At 47.8% G+C, this 17,198-nt stretch overlaps 1 protein-coding gene across 1 annotated transcript in view; it reads right to left on the minus strand.

Annotated features, from left to right (window-relative positions):
- The window catches only part of LOC139060061 (solute carrier organic anion transporter family member 74D-like), a 59,924-nt gene extending 43,029 nt beyond the window's left edge, over positions 1-16,895 (minus strand). Inside the window, exon 1 of the mRNA XM_070538845.1 lies at positions 16,150-16,895. The gene's annotated coding sequence lies outside the window, so the exon portion shown is untranslated. The remainder of the gene's footprint in view (positions 1-16,149) is intronic.
- Positions 16,896-17,198: the final 303 nt, after the last annotated feature.

Below are 17,198 nucleotides of genomic sequence, written 5' to 3' on the forward strand. Positions count from 1 at the left end.
AGCGTGAAAGGTCTTAACTTCCTATCTATATTGTTTGCGCGTACGTTTATTGTTTTTACTGTCGTTCTCTCACTCTCCTTGGTCGTTTTGATGTCCACCGGAGTCGCGTCGGTGGAATCCCAAAATTACTTGCGAGAAACTTACAAATAAATAAATACTCTCATTATGCCGGGAGGATTCGAACTTACGACCAACAAGTTGCCAGTCCAGGATTCTACTTCTCAGCCACTCTGCCGATGCTGCAGCTGTGGAGAATAAAGATCCTGTAGAGCGTGCGATCGCGTCAGCAGCTGCCGCGACTGGCTAACCGCCCGCTCAACACCTGTGCACCCAATAGAGCTGGCGTCCGCGCTTCGCGTCCGACTGCGCAGCGATGCCATTCGATCGACATTTCGAGTGTTGTACGTGGCGATCTCGCTGCGACTGCGGTAGTATTTCGCCCTTAGAAAACGCTCCGTCCATGCATTTGAAAGCGTTTTGGCATGTTTGGGCTGTTCTTGTTCAGAAAAAAGAAAATCTGGCAATAGCCTCCACACGCTGTCATTACACTATTAGCGATTCCAGAGCAGCAGTACGCAATCTTGCGAAAGGTCGGGTCTCGGCTCCCGTAAAACACATACTAGACACTAACCAACACCCACGACCAATCCAGATCATTTGGGCACCAGCGCACTCCTCCCTACCCGGCAACGATGCCGCCCACACCGCCGCTCGAGGACTAGCCAACCGAGCGCCCGGATGGCTCACGCTAGGATCAGAGAGGGATCGCATGGTCAGTTACCAGGAAGTAACTCAGCACTACAGGTTAGCCAGGGCAGTGTACCCGCCAGCACTCAAATCGCTTAACAAGAGACAAGAAGTAGCTTGGAGACGACTTCAGACGAACTTCTACCCCAATCCCGTAGCCTATCACTATACTACTACTCGGACCAATACCCTAATACATGTAATCATTGTAAGAAAAAAGCGGATCTCTTCCATATTATGTTGTCGTGCCCAGCGGAACATCACACCCAAATCACGAAATAAGTAATACTGAGCAGTGAGAGGCCTAGTTGCTCAGCTCCGACCCTGACCTGCAGGCCAAGGTCATCAAGAGAGCTGAAGAAGCCGCTCGGGCCCAGGGACTCGTGGCTTTTGAAAACAATACCTTGTTTTCAAATAGTCTTTCACTCACTCACTCACTCACTCACTCACTCACTCACTCACTCACTCACTCACTCACTCACTCACTCACTCACTCACTCACTCACTCACTCACTCACTCACTCACTCACTCACTCACTCACTCACTCACTCACTCACTCACTCACTCACTCACTCACTCACTCACTCACTCACTCACTCACTCACTCACTCACTCACTCACTCACTCACTCACTCACTCACTCACTCACTCACTCACTCACTCACTCACTCACTCACTCACTCACTCACTCACTCACTCACTCACTCACTCACTCACTCACTCACTCACTCACTCACTCACTCACTCACTCACTCACTCACTCACTCACTCACTCACTCACTCACTCACTCACTCACTCACTCACTCACTCACTCACTCACTCACTCACTCACTCACTCACTCACTCTCGACACTTTTTGCATTTCGGAAGTGTAGTTGAACGATTCAGCTGGACTTATGGTTTAGTGGCCCTCGTAACAAGATTACCAAATGTGAATGTCGCATTTTAGTTAACTGTGTGTACTACACCGCATTCGTGCTGACCTGCATCGTATGGGCGCTCTCCGTATACCTTTCCCTTGACCCTCTTGGCACAATTCGACACACTTCGTTCTTGCCGTAACGTTTTCCTAGCTGTCCTTTTTGCATCTTTGTGACGTTACGCGGCGCATTGAAAGGACGTCGCAATGCTGAACGCCCGCAAATGCACTACTCCACTTTCTAAAAGATTTAAGACCGACTGATTAAGCTCTGATAGTGCGGAGAAACGGCCCTGATTTGTGTGTTCGGGTTACGGTCGTCGGATTTCCTCTACACTCCATTTACATACAACATTCTCCAGTCGCCTCCAGAAAGATTGCTTGATTTCCTTCTCTCTCTACGCAACAGCAGGTATTTAGGATTATCAACTATCGGCCGCTTTCAGTCCACGCTATATCCATGCAAGGATTTGTGTTTCCGAAAGCCAGCTCGCCCCGCATATAACTAGTCTAAAATAAAAAAGCACAGCAACCCCTGTGAAATCGCTTCGTTATTTTCTACGCAGGATATATTAGTTATTTCGTGGTGTTCGCAACAAGTGTAAACACTATCGCTTGAAGGCAAGTAACAATGGTTGTGCGCTAGTGTGTGTTGAGATTTCTTTTAAGTGCCGCCCCCCTCCCCCCCTCTTTCATTATATAGCCTGAGTAGTGTATTTGGGATTTCGCTATAGCCGACCCTTAAGAGGCCTACCCCGCCATTTTTATACATCTGAAGAAAGGAAGAAAGGACAAATTCGCTGGCCTTCTAAGAAAGGACAGGTGGATAGGATGTGAACAGGCTTCGGAATCGATGCCTTTCGGCCATCCCATGCAAGGTTGAGCAATCGTTCGCGATTGTAACCCGCAGGCATGGGTGACAGAGTTGCTCCACATACAAAGTAAGATTAGGCCACAGGTGCAGTTGCATCGATGGATCGAGTGAGTGCAGTCGCTGATACCTGAGCTGCAGGCGAAGGCCGCTGCTGCAAATTCATATCACGGACGAACTTGCTCAGCTGCCTTACTGCGTCTGCTGCGTACAAAGGAACTAAAACGTATAGTGCGAGCATTCATGTGGTGCGCGGGCAGCTTTTCCGGCACGCTTGTTGCCGGAGGTACCACACTTGGACCGGTACCTACTGAAACGCGACGTTGTGACCTTTCTTCGATAGCTTGGTCAAGTGCTTTAAGTATCTTGGACACGAATTATTTGCAGCTCACATGAGACGTTGCAGAGTTGCGTTCGATCAAAACTTTAGTCGGGGCTAGCCTGTTCATTGCAAAAATGGATACCGAGTTCGCGGTATCGAGTCCCGGCCACGGCGGCCGCATTACGATGGGGGCGAATTTCGAAAACGTCCGTGTACTTAGATTTAGGTGCACGTTAAAGAACCCCAGGTAGTCAAAATTTCCGGAGTCCTCCACTACGGCGTGCCTCATAATTAGAAAGTGGTTTTGGCATGTTAAACCCCATAATTTTTTTTTTTAATGGATACGTAGACGGCATTCGAGTATACGCTCGGGAGTCGTTGCTATGCGCGGGGCCGTTGGCTTCTCATAAATAATAATAAAGAAGAATGATGTACTAGTTCCGATCGCCACATCCGAGGCCTGAGCGCAACCACGAGTTCGGCCTAGCCGCCGATTGCGATGTGTACATCGACACATAAAACTCCGGTATGTTGCGTGATCAGTCCACGCGATGTCTCGTATACGGCGGATATGATTGCCTTTCAGGGGTCGGAAGTGCAATTGCTCCGCAAGCCATGCTCGCAGCCTGCGGTTTACCTCGGGTCAAAGGTTGAGACGTCGTATGTGTGCCACCTATCGAGACAGACCGGTCAAACCGAACGGTTTTCGATTATGCATTCGACGTGCGCAGCATATACGACAACACGACTCGAATGAGGACGCGTCGGAATTCATTTCTTTTTGCCTTTCGCGGGACGCAGTATCTGAACCTCTCAAGACAAATGTTTCGTGGCATCAATGCAGTTGCAGTTGCAAAGAAGAATTGCGCAGGATTGAGGTTACAGTTTGGCCCAGTCTCCAGGGTGGTGTTTAATTGTGGCTTTGATGACTGCATGTCACTCTTAAACGGACTCTTTGCGTTTCCTGCGCACTATTTTCGTAGCAGTGCTAATAGCATTAAAGCAGATGCTTTCTTTGCGTACCTCTCCGAAATTTGGTGTAAGTAAATACATACGTGGGTAACGGTTCTCTCCGAATATACAACTTGGGCCACTTGGTATGTACCCCTGGGTGTGGGCTACTGGGTCCAATTTTTGTCCAATCACCTAAGACAGGTACGTGCCATGGTGACACGGGAGGCGTACGATCTTGAAACGTATGTGTGTCGCATACCTCTCTTTGGGCCATACAGCTGTCATCAACACTCTTCCGTCTGCAGGCGTAATGCGCCGCCTTCGTCCTCGTAACACAAAGAACGAACACTTACACGCGACAAGGTCGTGCACGTGTTGTCATCCGCTACTGCTGGTACCTCGCTTACTCGAAGAAGCTTCGCGTCACTTGGATTGCAACCTAGCGTTGGATCTGATTTCTTTCTTTCTTTCTTTCTTTCTTTCTTTCTTTCTTTCTTTCTTTCTTTCTTTCTTTCTTTCTTTCTTTCTTTCTTTCTTTCTTTCTTTCTTTCTTTCTTTCTTTCTTTCTTTCTTTCTTTCTTTCTTTCTTTCTTTCTTTCCTTGTACAAACATGCTTCAAATTTCGCCTAATTGGTTAAACATATTTGCTGCTGCCAAGCTGTCCAAGCTTTACTTTCCAAGCTTTACTTTCGCGCTGTTAGTTTAAATACGGTACAAGATCCGATTCTTGTCTCACATTACACTGCTTTAAGTTCAGCTTATGCTCATTTATCAACGTTTATTTATTTATTTTTTTTTTTGCACTTGCGCTCCGTTCCGTTTTGCATGAGATCGCCGCGACCTGCAGCATATTTATCGCGCTTCTCCATACGCATTATCTTCGGAAACAAAGATAAACGGCCCGACGATTCCGAAAACGAACGAGCTTCATTGCACATACGTAGTCGATCGGCCGCCATCGGCTGCCCGGTTCACGCCTGCATGTCCCCGACTATACGCCAACGCGTGGTGTGCAGATCGTTTGAATAACTATCACACACCGGGTATCGCGTACGTGTACGCGCGCTGCCACATGCGGTGACGCTATGAATTGGGCGTCGTTTCACACGGTGCGCCAACTAGGGGCGTGGCGCATTTTCTTACAGCAACTTAAACCGGTGTACTGACAGGTGCGTCTACTGTAAGTGGATTTCTACCGTCTACGGGCTTAGTATCACGGGTCTCTATTGCATAAACGAATTTTTATACCTTATTCGGAGTTGCTGTAACGGGCCTCTACAGTACAAGCGGAGCTTTACTGCATCCGGAGGTACTGTGACGGGGCTCTGCTGTAGCACGCCGCGGAACTGAGCCTTGCGCTCACTGCACGAAGGTCATGCGCAGACCAAACTTGGCGTGGACGCGCTGGTTGCGAGGTGTGTTGAACGGCTGCCAAGCTCTCAGAGCCGATGAGTGCCATGTACCGCTCTACGGATACCGGCGCTCAGTAACAAGTTGATGTTACGCAAGCTACGGCACTGAAGAAACCACGCGTTCTTTTCTCGGGCATTTTCAAGCCGCGAGTCTCGGAGCTTTGCTCAATGGCGTGGCCAGAAATGCCGATTAGGTGGCCTTCATGAGTAGAAAAAAGAAAGCTACAAAGAGAAAAAAGAAGGTGAGTGTACACCAAGCGCAGTTCTTGAATTTCAGGGTCACATGCGACTTGCTTCTCAGAAGAATCAAAGCAACTGTGCTGATCAATTTTTCAGTAACAGCCGTATGATATGAAACCAATTGACAAAAGAAAAAAGCAAACTAATGCAATAGAGAACAATTAACATTCGTTTATCAACGAACTCTAGGTTTCATCGCGATCTAATGGCGGTAAAGCTTGTGATAATATTAATATGCATGATATAGACCAATGGAAGACGGAAGAAGCCGGTTCTACCAATGGCGACTTTTCGCGCGCTTCTATTTGTCGTTTCGCATTACTAAGAACACGAAGTTTATAATCATCAAGGATAGTCATCTATACCAGTGAAGAGTTTCTACGAGTCTTCAGAACGGTGAGCAAACTTATCGTACCAGCGTAGAATTTTGGCAATTGGGCTCTAGGCAATTTTCACAAATGTCTAGTTCTGCTTTGCGTGGAAAATTTTGCCTGGCACCGAAACACGAAGGTTTTTCCGTCGTCCATGGATGTATTTCATTTTTTAAATAGTTTCGACAGCTATGCGCGAAGAAAATGAGGTATGAACTTGACTATCGACTGCTAGCTAAGTTTGAACAGAACTTATGACCGGCTATAACGTGTTTCTCGGGCAGTATTTCACACGAAGCCTATATTGGTTGAGAATGTGAATGAATAGAAAATTGGACTAAAGAAAGGCAACACCTAGAATACGGGACATTGAAGAAGACCAGAAAACTTCTTAGTGCGCGCCAAGATACAGCCGATGAGGCGGCATAAAACGCGTTTCGCGAGAAAGTTGAACGCCGTTCTTTTAATGTATTCTCACTTTTCTCGTGATATACCATGGTTTTGCAATGGCGCGCACGTACAAGAATGCGAAAGCAGGGCATGTGTACAGCGAACAGACGAGCATAACGTCCTTAAAGCAGTATAACCGGTATCGGCCGACGGAATAGGCTAAGCGTTACACCTATCAAAATACAGGCGAAAATTTTGGGTATCTGGGAGATAAACATGAACTCTGTAGTTAAAAATAGATTAAATTCTGAGGTGTTACGTGCAGGGACCACGATCTGACTATGGAGCACGGCCGTAGCGGGCGACACTGGATTAATTTGACCATCTGGGATTCTTTGTAGTGCAGCAACCCATGGCACACGGATGTTTTTGAACTCCACCCCCATAGGCCTGGGGTCGGAGCTGCCTGGATCGAACTCCCGACCTCGGGCTTAACAGCGCAACGCAAAAATCACTGCGCTATCGTGGCGGCTGAACTCTGTAGTTATCTGCACAAGTAAATTCGACGAAAGCCTGCTTGGACAACTTGGAATGCCTCCTTTAAACGGGCGTCAAATTTACACTTTGAAAATTTGTTTTAGTGAGAGCACAAGGCCAATGAATCGCAAAAAAGCTCCATCCCTCTGATAACCACCAACGTAAGAAACTGACCTTTTTTTAATGTAAAAACAGGTAAACTGTGATAAGGCTCCTTTTTTTTCGCACTTTTCTTTTTCCTCTGGGAAACTTTTCCCCAAAAGGCTACAAGCCTTCTTTATAATAATAAAGTATCCGCGTTTACGTCTTCAATAACACTGAATTTTGCACCTAAAGTCCTTGCGTGGCTATGGCAGATTTCCACGTTGGGAAAAGTGTATGTAGGAATAAATTTGTAATTATTATTGCCGGTTATCACTGGTGCGGGCGTTAGATATTTTGCGTGGTATTATACTGTCCCTTAGTGCATGGGGGTCGCTGTTCCGCATTTCTTCTTTTTTTATCCTTTTATGAGAATAATTCTTGTTTTGTAAGTGTTGCTCCTCTGTATACATTCCTATTTGTCTATTGGACGAGGGTAATAGGTGGGTTCGGCTTCCTCTTGCAAGGTGTCTGTTCGTCCACTTTCAATTCCCATTTTCCCCAATAATTCTACATTTGAACTAAACATAGCAGTTCACTTCTCCTTTTCTATTTCGTTTACTTCATTTTCTGTTCTCTTCATATCTATTGTATTGCACTGATGTGCCTAAATAAATGTAATAGAAAAAAAGTGGGAAAGCTATTCGATGGCGCAATCAAAGTACATGACAGCATAAATTACTCGCTTTAGGAGCATCCTCAGGATACCTCGAGGCACTTACAATGTAGGAGTGCCAATCTAAATGATGGCGCCTCAATAAACCATATGCTAGTGATGACATACGTTTTTAATTTTGCATACCTTTTATGATAATAAGGTAGTAAAAAAACTTATCCTCGTTAATCAATGTATCAATAATGTGTAGTGACACAGCTAATTGGAGGCGTCAACTCTTCCACTGGAAGGTCCCACCAGGACTTGTTTTGTGGGCCAGTCGGTTCATGCTTAAAACCATAACTGCAGCGCGTCAAAAAGAAGGATACGAGAAAGGAGACATGATGAAATCTTTACCGCTCGTCCTGTCCCCTTTCTTGCGTCCTTTTTTTTTATTGATATGATATAAGGAGATGTTGGCGCGCAATTTAAGGCACCGGCTACTCCTTATCTCTTGGGTGGTTCCGTCATACATCATTCAGGGTTCACGGTTACATATCAAATAATCTTTTCACACAAGCACCAGGACTTATAAAGCAACGTTTCCACAGGAAGACTATGGCAAATGTCTCCACACCTAGGTAGTCGAAAGTCTCAAAAGTAATAACACATCTTCTAGTCAGCGGGTCAGCGGGTACATACAATATACATGGCAAAGGTTTCCACACTTATGTAGTCGAAAGTCTCAAAAGTACAAACGATACTGTCGCCTAATAACACATTGTCTAGTCAGCGGGTGGTATATACATCGTGTAAATATATTAGCACATACAGTCACAACAGAACAGTCAACGTAACATAATTCCCAAACAGACGGATATATAGAGTGACATTGAAATGAACAGAACAATGAAAGCACTAATAACGTCCAACGATGCCGCTGTCTTCAAAAAAAGTCTTTAGTGCTTTTAAAGCGCTCTTCTGCAAGGCCGTTGTTGGCCAAGGGCCCAAAAGTTTCCTTAAACTGAAAGGTCTGCGGTCTAATTTGCTTAGCGCTGATTTAAGTCGGCATCTTGGTGTGTCGTGATGTGGGCAATCTGTTTACGCGAAGGTTCCAGGTTCGCTTTGAAGACATACTCATAATGGGGTGCTAGAGCGCTCGTCTTCTTTTTCTTTTCTCTCCCTCTCTCTTACTTCTGACGGTGATGAAAGCCGCCAAGTTAACGGCAAGAGCACTATTTTGTTTATTTCTTTCAGGAGAATACCGCCATGCTGCCACTTTGAGGAAATCCAAAAATGACATGACAACCCCTTAAAGAGAATCCGAAGGTTCAGCGTGGCACAATTGGCGAGAGAAGAAATGACCAGCATTATGACCCTGTCTCAAAGGCGAAGCTAGGTGAGTCCCACATTGGTTGGTTGGCTGGTTGGTTTTCCTCACTGAGTGGATCTTGCGCACGCTTGGGAATTGGCCAAGAATTGGATTTTGCAAATTAGTTCGTCAAACCTAAAGAGAAACGCTAATGGGAAATTTTGAACAGGTGAAGAGAAAAGTAAAATAAGGCAGAGATTTAGGCATTTAGAAATGAAATCGTCCTGATGCAGTTTTAAACTTCACAATAGGTGACCCGGCATCCCGATTACAATGTGCTTGGGAGTAGGTTCCGAAAGAAAGAATATCAGGAGCAGTGGCGTAGCAACAGGGGGGCCGGGGGGCCGTGGGCCCCGGGTGCACGGGGCCAGTAGGGGGGGTGTCATATACGTCTGAAGACACCCGAAAATTGTCGGTATCCTCGCCTTCCTCGACTACACCCGGGGAGGGGAGGGGGGTGGCAGAAGAGCTAAGGGCCCCGGGTGCCAGACGACCTAGCTACGCCACTGATCAGGAGTGGCAAGATTCAATCCAATACAATGAAACAGTGCTTCGAACATATTTTGTCTTAGCAATGAGAAATTTGCTTCTTCTTCAACTGCGTACAGTGCTTTCACAGGTGAAAGACCCAATTCCTGACACGTAAGCCAAGCCAAGCCATTTCCTACCGCAGGTTAAACGGGGACAGTGAAATGAAGTCGACAACGGACGTGCCTTTAGGAGATCTGGCCTGAGATCGGCTTGAGAGCGGTGTGGCGAATTCCACGCGATAAGAAAGGCTGCGGGGCTGTTTTTGAAATCCTGACACGTCGCGGTACACCAAGCGTCGGCGCTTTTGTCGCACCCTCTTATTTTTGCGTAACCGCTCGTGCGCGTGTGTTATAGCTTCCTTCGTGTGTTATAACTTCCTTCGTGGCCTCGCGCTCCGCCGCCTGTTGCGTGCGCCAGATTCTTTGAGGTGGGTTGTTACATCGGCGAATGCGTCTGACGTTTAAAACGGGATGAAGTTGCGCCAGCGCGAAACAGCTGACAACGCGAGACAACGCATTTGAATGCGCGCGCACTTTGTAAAGCACGTCACGAGGGGTTGGTCACGTGTGACAGCTAGGCCGCTCCTTTCCAGTGATCCGTCATTGTCTGCCACGGAAGAAAGCAGCAGTGCGGCCGTACTCTTTCCTGGTGTCCTGCAGCCCCTTCAGTGTGCGCCGTTTTCTTGATACTGTTGTTATGCCATACTGTCATTGTCTTCATTTTCGACCCGCCCCATATACGGAATTCGTGCTTAGAGCACGCCTGTTTCACTACAGCGTATTTGCTGTAGTCACTTCCTTTTCTTCCCTCGAGCTTTCGGAGAGCTATACGCGAAATTCAGGCTGCCCACTGGATCGTCTCAAAGCGAATTGGGTCACGCCGCGTTCGCGGAAGCTTGTCATTGGATTAGGGTTGGCGCTCGCCTTTAGCGATTGGGCTGCACCCTGGCGGTGGCGCCGGACGCACCGAGGCGCACACGAGTTGTGAGCGCATTGCCGCAGGGGGGCGCGAGAGCAGTGCGGCGCGGCCACGTTGATTTACTTTGTTCTTTTCGATGTGACAATAGCTCCTGTGTCCGCGCTGATTTTTTTTTTTTTAGGTCTGTAGGTCTGTCCGTGAGTTTAAGTCGAGAGGTCTACGCCGTTTTGAGTGCGTGAGAGTCCTGTTCTCTCGAATGTTGGTGTTTTCTAAGACTGCAAAGTAAGCAAGAGCGAGACTTACAGGAGACACGTTTGACTAGGAATATCAAGGGTGTGTGTGTTAGCGAGAGAGAGAGAGAAAGTGACCGAGTGTGTGGAAAGTTCCATCGACTTCTACTGCTGCACAATATAAGAAGAACACTCACGTTGAAAGGTAATTTCCGCCTTAAATGATAATGCAGAGTGCCCCGAGTGCTGTTAGAAACATTATAAATCGAACTCTGTTACTGGCATGCCTATCGTTTCCTTTGCTTGCTTGCACGCATGATTGGCACTGTTGCGACAATACGCAGCATCATAAAGTTCCTATTTGCGCCGACTTACTCGGCGTGTGCTTGCGCGTTCTTCGAGGTAACGCAGTTTCACTTCGTCAAGGACGTTTCAGCCTGCAATCAAGTCGCATCAACCGGGCACTTCTTTCGGAACCGGTTGCGCTAGATCGTCTGATAGCTAACCGCTTCCAACCTTTATCCGCGCGTCCGGCGGACTCCTTATAAGCCATTAGCGAGATTAGCAGTAAGAAAAAAGAAAAGTGCCCTCGCATACCCAGCGCCATTTATCTAAGGCCCCCAGGTATGGAGACGTCATTGAGGTTAAGTCGCGCGCTTACGCTTACGCTATGCCGCCTCACCTTCTGTTCCGTTGCCTTGGCGGCGTCATAAACCCCCTACGCGAGATTTAATGTGCGACGAAAGCATTGCGAACAAACAAACGTGCCGCGTGGCGTTTGTTGCGCTTTGCGGCGTATCTCGGCCAAGCGTTACGCTGAGTGAAACCCGTGAGGCGTGTCTCGCGCGCGTGAAGGCGCGCTGTAAGATGATTTACGCCCTCGAAAGTGAATAACGGTGTAGATATGTCCATAACTGACAATCTTGCACCCAGAATGGTGTAAGGGGTGGGGTGTTATAGGCAGATTTACACCCTTATTCACTTTTGACGGTGCAAATTATCTCGCAGTGCACAGCCGGCACGGATGTTTTGGAATATCGTGGTTGGTTCAGCGGACACGGCGTTCCTTTTGTCGAGCGCAGCGCGCGTTTGTTTTATTTTCGATCGTCATGTTATCATAATTAACGAATGCCGTGCATAATCTCTGTGCTGCGATGCTCGAGTGGAACAGGGAGGGACCCCCCACCCCACCCCCGCCCCCAACCCCGCGAGTCCTCACTCACATAATGTCGCGCACGGTTTTTGTTATTTTGTTTAACAACCGTTAGCTGACCAGCCTATCAGACAGGTATACATGTGTGCAACAGTGGTGCAGCCGCAACTACTATTATTTCTTTATATTTTCTTTACGCTGTTGTTCAGTTGCGACCTATAATGTGGTGAAGGGGTAGGAATGTGGGGCGTTTACGTAAGAAGTAGTGAGGAAGTAAAGCTGGTGACGATAGAATCCCGACAATGGAAATCATTTTTGGCTTCGGTGAATTTGTAATATATGGCCGCTAGGTGTCGCAAGCCGGCGCTGAAGAAGAAGTTAGGAACGGGGCGCGCTTTCTTTAGGATCCGCGCCATCTTGTCCAGCTCGCTGTGCTGTGCTTCATTATAAGTTGTGACAAACCTGTGGATTTGGGGGCTACACCAGACGTACTTCGCACCTTTTTTTGCTATAGTGTCTACAGTAACTGCGAAGAGCCCTACATCAGACGGCAGGACTGAGTTGATGGGGCGTTATCGATATACATTTCCCTTAATGAATAAATGATGGGGCGTTATTAATATACATTTCCCACAAAGAAGTTCGCCAACTTAATGCCTGTGCAGATAACTTTTTCTTCTTTTAAGTCAACCTGTGTGTGCATATACGGTGCGCATTATGCTGTACAGAAGATGTCGAAGTGGTTCCGGTGACAACATCACGCGAAACTGCCAAATGCTATCATTATCATTGTTTCAAGGATGGTCAGCCAGCAGAGCGCTTGATATAACATGGCAAGAAACCAACCTAACAATTAAAGAAAATCACAGAGAGCCCCCGGGAGGAAATCCTTAAACGCCACCTAAAACAGCGTGGCTGGTTCGACAAGTACGCCGATGAAGAACAACGGCAAGGACAGTGATAATAATAATTACAAGATGACAACAATAACAACGACAACTTCGACGATAGCACAGTGGTTCACCTGAGCTCGAATGCCAGGTGGCGATAACGAGCTTTGATACAGTGTCATGTGGCACAGTCGCAGGTCATCGTTGGTATTGTTCGCACGTAACTACCAACGCGGGCTGATTACGGAGACAGCCTAATCAAAGGGATGGACGGATCAATCCTGACACCACGTAGTGCAGCACATGAGCATTAACGAGTGTTTTAATGCGACGGACGCACCAAGATTGGTAACATGAGTCTGTTGTTGAATCACACGTCTTGCTCGTCGAACAGCGGTCCTTATGCCGTTATGGTACCGGTATACTACAGAAAGCGGTTCACAATAACCACCAAAGTAGAGACACACGTAGTTGAAGCATCATAAGTAGACAGAATCAGAAGACGATAAGGTCGTGCGGGGTACGTTGACAAAATCAATAGATCTAAGTCGCAAGGGGGTGGTAGGCAGCATCAGTAGATCATGAGGCCGCAATAGTTCACCGATGACCACATGAGTGAGAGAAAGTTCGTGTGGCTGCTAATTGATAATCACCGAATGATAGGAGTCAACGCCATCGCACCACAGTTTTTCAGGCCTAACAGGAGGGCCGGTGAGTGCCTGTTTCTAGAGATTTCTTTCGTCCTATAGAAACAAAGTGATGATAACCATCGGGGTCATGCCTACGACAGACGCCACGAAAGTTGGCAGAGGCAACCTTAACAGTTATCGCTGCACACAAAGGTCTGTCGACGAATCTCGCCACAACGAACACACTTTTAAGAGAGCTTGCACGAGCCTGCCCGGCCACGAAGGCCTTGACGCTGACGAAGCGTTGGCCGGCGCCCAATTTGCCCTTGAGCGGCGCCGCATACTTCGGTGTGCTCTTTGACATATATGTTTTCAATAATAACTCCTCAACTCTCGGAACAGGTTGCAGCAGATGCGAATACGGGTCGGAGTCTGATAAGCTCCCCAATCAACAAGCTCAGCCAACGCTTGCGTACGCTTGTGACCTTTAATTGTAGACATTGGCAAACTGTTGCATATCTCCCCCATTATTTCGCTCATGCCTTCTATGAAAGCGGTGTGAAATTCTTGTCACGCGAGAGTATATCTTAAGATTAGACCATCTGATCCGATAATGCCATTTGCAATTCGATCTGGGCCATTAATCAGCGTGCAAATTGCTGCTCAATGAATTAATCAAACGTGAATTATTTTGAAAGGCTGTCTTCGTTCTCTCGAGATTTCTCGCGGTCCTGTCGCTTACAGCAAACGCCATTTTCTGCACAGCGGGCAATCTTGAAAGGCCCCAGCGCATGGTGCGCAGTCGTCGCCAGTACTATGGGCTCTTCCCACCTTTTAACAAAACAAAGCCGCCCTAAGCGCCCGACCTTGTGGTGGCCGCAGATTGCTGCCGCGTACTTCCGGTCGCCACTTCCTGTGTCGACCTCGGTCATTCCTGGAGTGCCAACTCAGGAGCATCGGTTTCGCGTATTTAATTGGCTACGGGCATCCGGACCGCACAACAGCGAAAGAACACGCTTAATAAATGAATCCTCGTCCAAGCCCTGCGGAAAGTTATGCCTCGTTTTTCGCTACATCTATCTCCGGTGAAACCCGCTTGTTTTAGCGCGCGGTACGTTCAAGGCCGGTTTCGTCAGTTATCGCTGCTCGACAGCTATGGCTTCGGTGCGGGAGACTTCGCCGTATCTAAATCGAGGGTGTGGCCACGTATGAAATGAGCGACTGCCCTTGGGAGAGTACATAACGTCGAGATATACACTCCGCATGCGGTGATGGAAGTGTTTGCGTGGATATATCCTCAAAGGTGTGGTAGCGGTTGCCACGCTATAACTGTTGTCTGCCCTCGCGCCAAGTGTTAGAGGACCATTCTGGTGGCTTTTCACTTGTGCGCCCTGTCTGACATTACTGCGAATATTTGAAATACACCGTGAAAGAAGGTAACGCGTGCAGACACGGGCGCAAGAGAAGACGGACCATGACAACACAAACGCCGGCGTTTGTGTCGTCTGGTTCTCTTCTCGTGTGTACGTGTCTGCACGTCTTACTTTCTTTCACGGTGAAATCCTACGAACTAGCTCAACTTTCTGTGTTTTTTATCTTAAATTGGCTGGACCAGCGATGCATACGTTATTCTCAATTTGCGCAGTAAGCCAGAAAGGCAACTGGCGGGGACGGTTCCAAATAAAAGGTGTCGTCTGCCCTGAATATAGCCACGGATATTTTTTTTTCTTTCAGACTTTGCATTCTTTTGCGTCGCACTAGTATCGTTCTGGTAGACTTGCAATCTGAGGGCACCGATTTTTGTTGCACAAATGATGGAAGAAGAATAAGGGAATCCGAGGGCTCAATTTTTTTTTGTTGCAGCCATATGAAGCACAACAGGGGAAATCACAGCAAGTATAGGGGAAGTTGACTGTTACGCAGATGGGAGCCGGACCCACATCGTCCGTATTACGCGTTCAATGGTTTACCGTTAAGCTGCCGTGGTGGCCGTCCTCCTGTCAACTTTCATCATGGATATATATATATATATATATATATATATATATATATATATATATATATATATATATATATATATATATATATATATATATATATAAGGGCGATGGCGGTGGTTTTCCTTTGCGACAACGAATCTGAGACGCTGGACCGTTATTTGGGGCATTTTTAAACACGAAATTAATATAATGCGCAGGATTACTAAAGTAGCACTTAACTCTACTTAAAGCAAGGGTAACGACTGGCGTAGAAATTCCAACGTTAAGGGCAACTTTTAATTATCATCATCCATAGTGGTACCCGAACGTCAGACACGCCTTCTTCCTAGTCAGAACATTGCTCCTTATATTTAAATAAGCACCAGTAATATGCTATATTCGCTGTACCGGGAGAGCACAACGTGCGGGTTCGTTACCCGGTTACGGCGGCGGCCTTGCAACTCGAGCAAAAGGTGCAAAGCGCTTGCCCGAGAATATTTCAGAGCGAGGTCTTTGAATCACAAAGGGGTCAAAATTTATTCGGAGGCCTCCATTGAAAACAGTATACGTATTATGCAACTGTGCGGCTTATGGAGTTAGGCAAGTGTTATGTGGGTGACACGATGGAGAAGTTAGAAGAAGCAATTGCTAAACTGTACCTGTCGCCTGTGAAAGAAAACTTGCGTTTCTTTTGCACAGACTTGAGATCGGGCACGAAAATACAGCGTTCTAACTGACGCAGCGAATGCTATATACAACTTGAGCATGTAACGTGAGCAATCTATGATGCTACGAATAATTGCAGTGATTAGAAGTAATATAGTTAACCTACTAAAGGGCATATCAAAGGCGAAAAAAAGGAAAAAAATATCGAGGGCGCTAAGCCAATAATGTATCTAATTAATGCAGGGCTAAAAGGAAAGGTGGGAGGTTTGGCGTCGCTTACCTGCTTGAGCGCCCGTCGCCGATGCAAGACGAGTAAATTTTCTCCTCGAGTTCCGGCGGAAACTTTCTTTTCGTGTTTTTTTTTTTGCCTTTTCCTCTCTCGCAAACCTTGGCACAGATGCGAGGCAGCAGCGGTATCTTCGCTATACGGTCGAACGACCCAGCGTGAAGTCACTGTTATAACGGCACGCACTACTCGTGCGAGGCGCCGTTTTCGAAATCCCGCACGAACACAACTCCGGGCGCGCGTCGGGGAGGAGATGTGACGCAACACCCGCGAATCGCTTCCCTTCGTACAACTTTCTCAGCGACCCGACGAGACCGCGTTTCTTTCAGCGCTTGCGCGAAGATCAGTCCCGGTACATCACCATCAAGCAGGCTCGTGTGTATATTACACTACGCCCAGGCACGGCGGCGGGAGTGGGTATACAGTATCGGGCGTTCCTCTGGTGCTCAGTAAACGGGGCCACGCGTCCGTGTCCCACACTCACGCACGGGTGTCGTCGCCGCCGCCGCCGTCGTCTTGGGCTCCTCGCATCCGAGTGAGATCTTCCGATGATGACGTTTGTGTTGCTGGGACGGCTCTCCAAGTTCGTCGCGGTGCGTAGGGTGGAGCTTTTGGAGCGTTAGCCGCGGGCAGTCGTCGTACTCCGACCGCGGAGCGGGCCAGCAGACATCTAGCCTCTGCCGACGTTCCTGGTCGACTCTTCGTTGCCAAAGCGGCGCTGGCGAGAAGAGAAGATGTAATGACGAAACGAATAAAACGCAACGCCCGACGTAAGGAAAGTGTGATGCGGGGGGAGGTGGGGGGTGGGGGGAGGAGAGAGAGAGCTGCCGGAGGAGGTAGAGAGAAAAGAAGGGCTGCAAGCGCCACTTGGCTTTGACTGTCTCGATTTCGACGATGTGGGAGAGGGGGAAATCGCATACGAAGTGCACGAGCGCGTGGCGCGGAGGCTGCGTGGAAGCTCGTATATGGAAGGTAAACTGAGAAGTGAGGGAGCTCGCTGCCTCCCAAGGCAAGAGGAGTGGACGGCCGCACTCCGTCACGTG

Source organism: Dermacentor albipictus, chromosome 5, assembly GCF_038994185.2.
Source record: "Dermacentor albipictus isolate Rhodes 1998 colony chromosome 5, USDA_Dalb.pri_finalv2, whole genome shotgun sequence".
Taxonomy (NCBI): Eukaryota; Metazoa; Arthropoda; class Arachnida; order Ixodida; family Ixodidae; genus Dermacentor; species Dermacentor albipictus.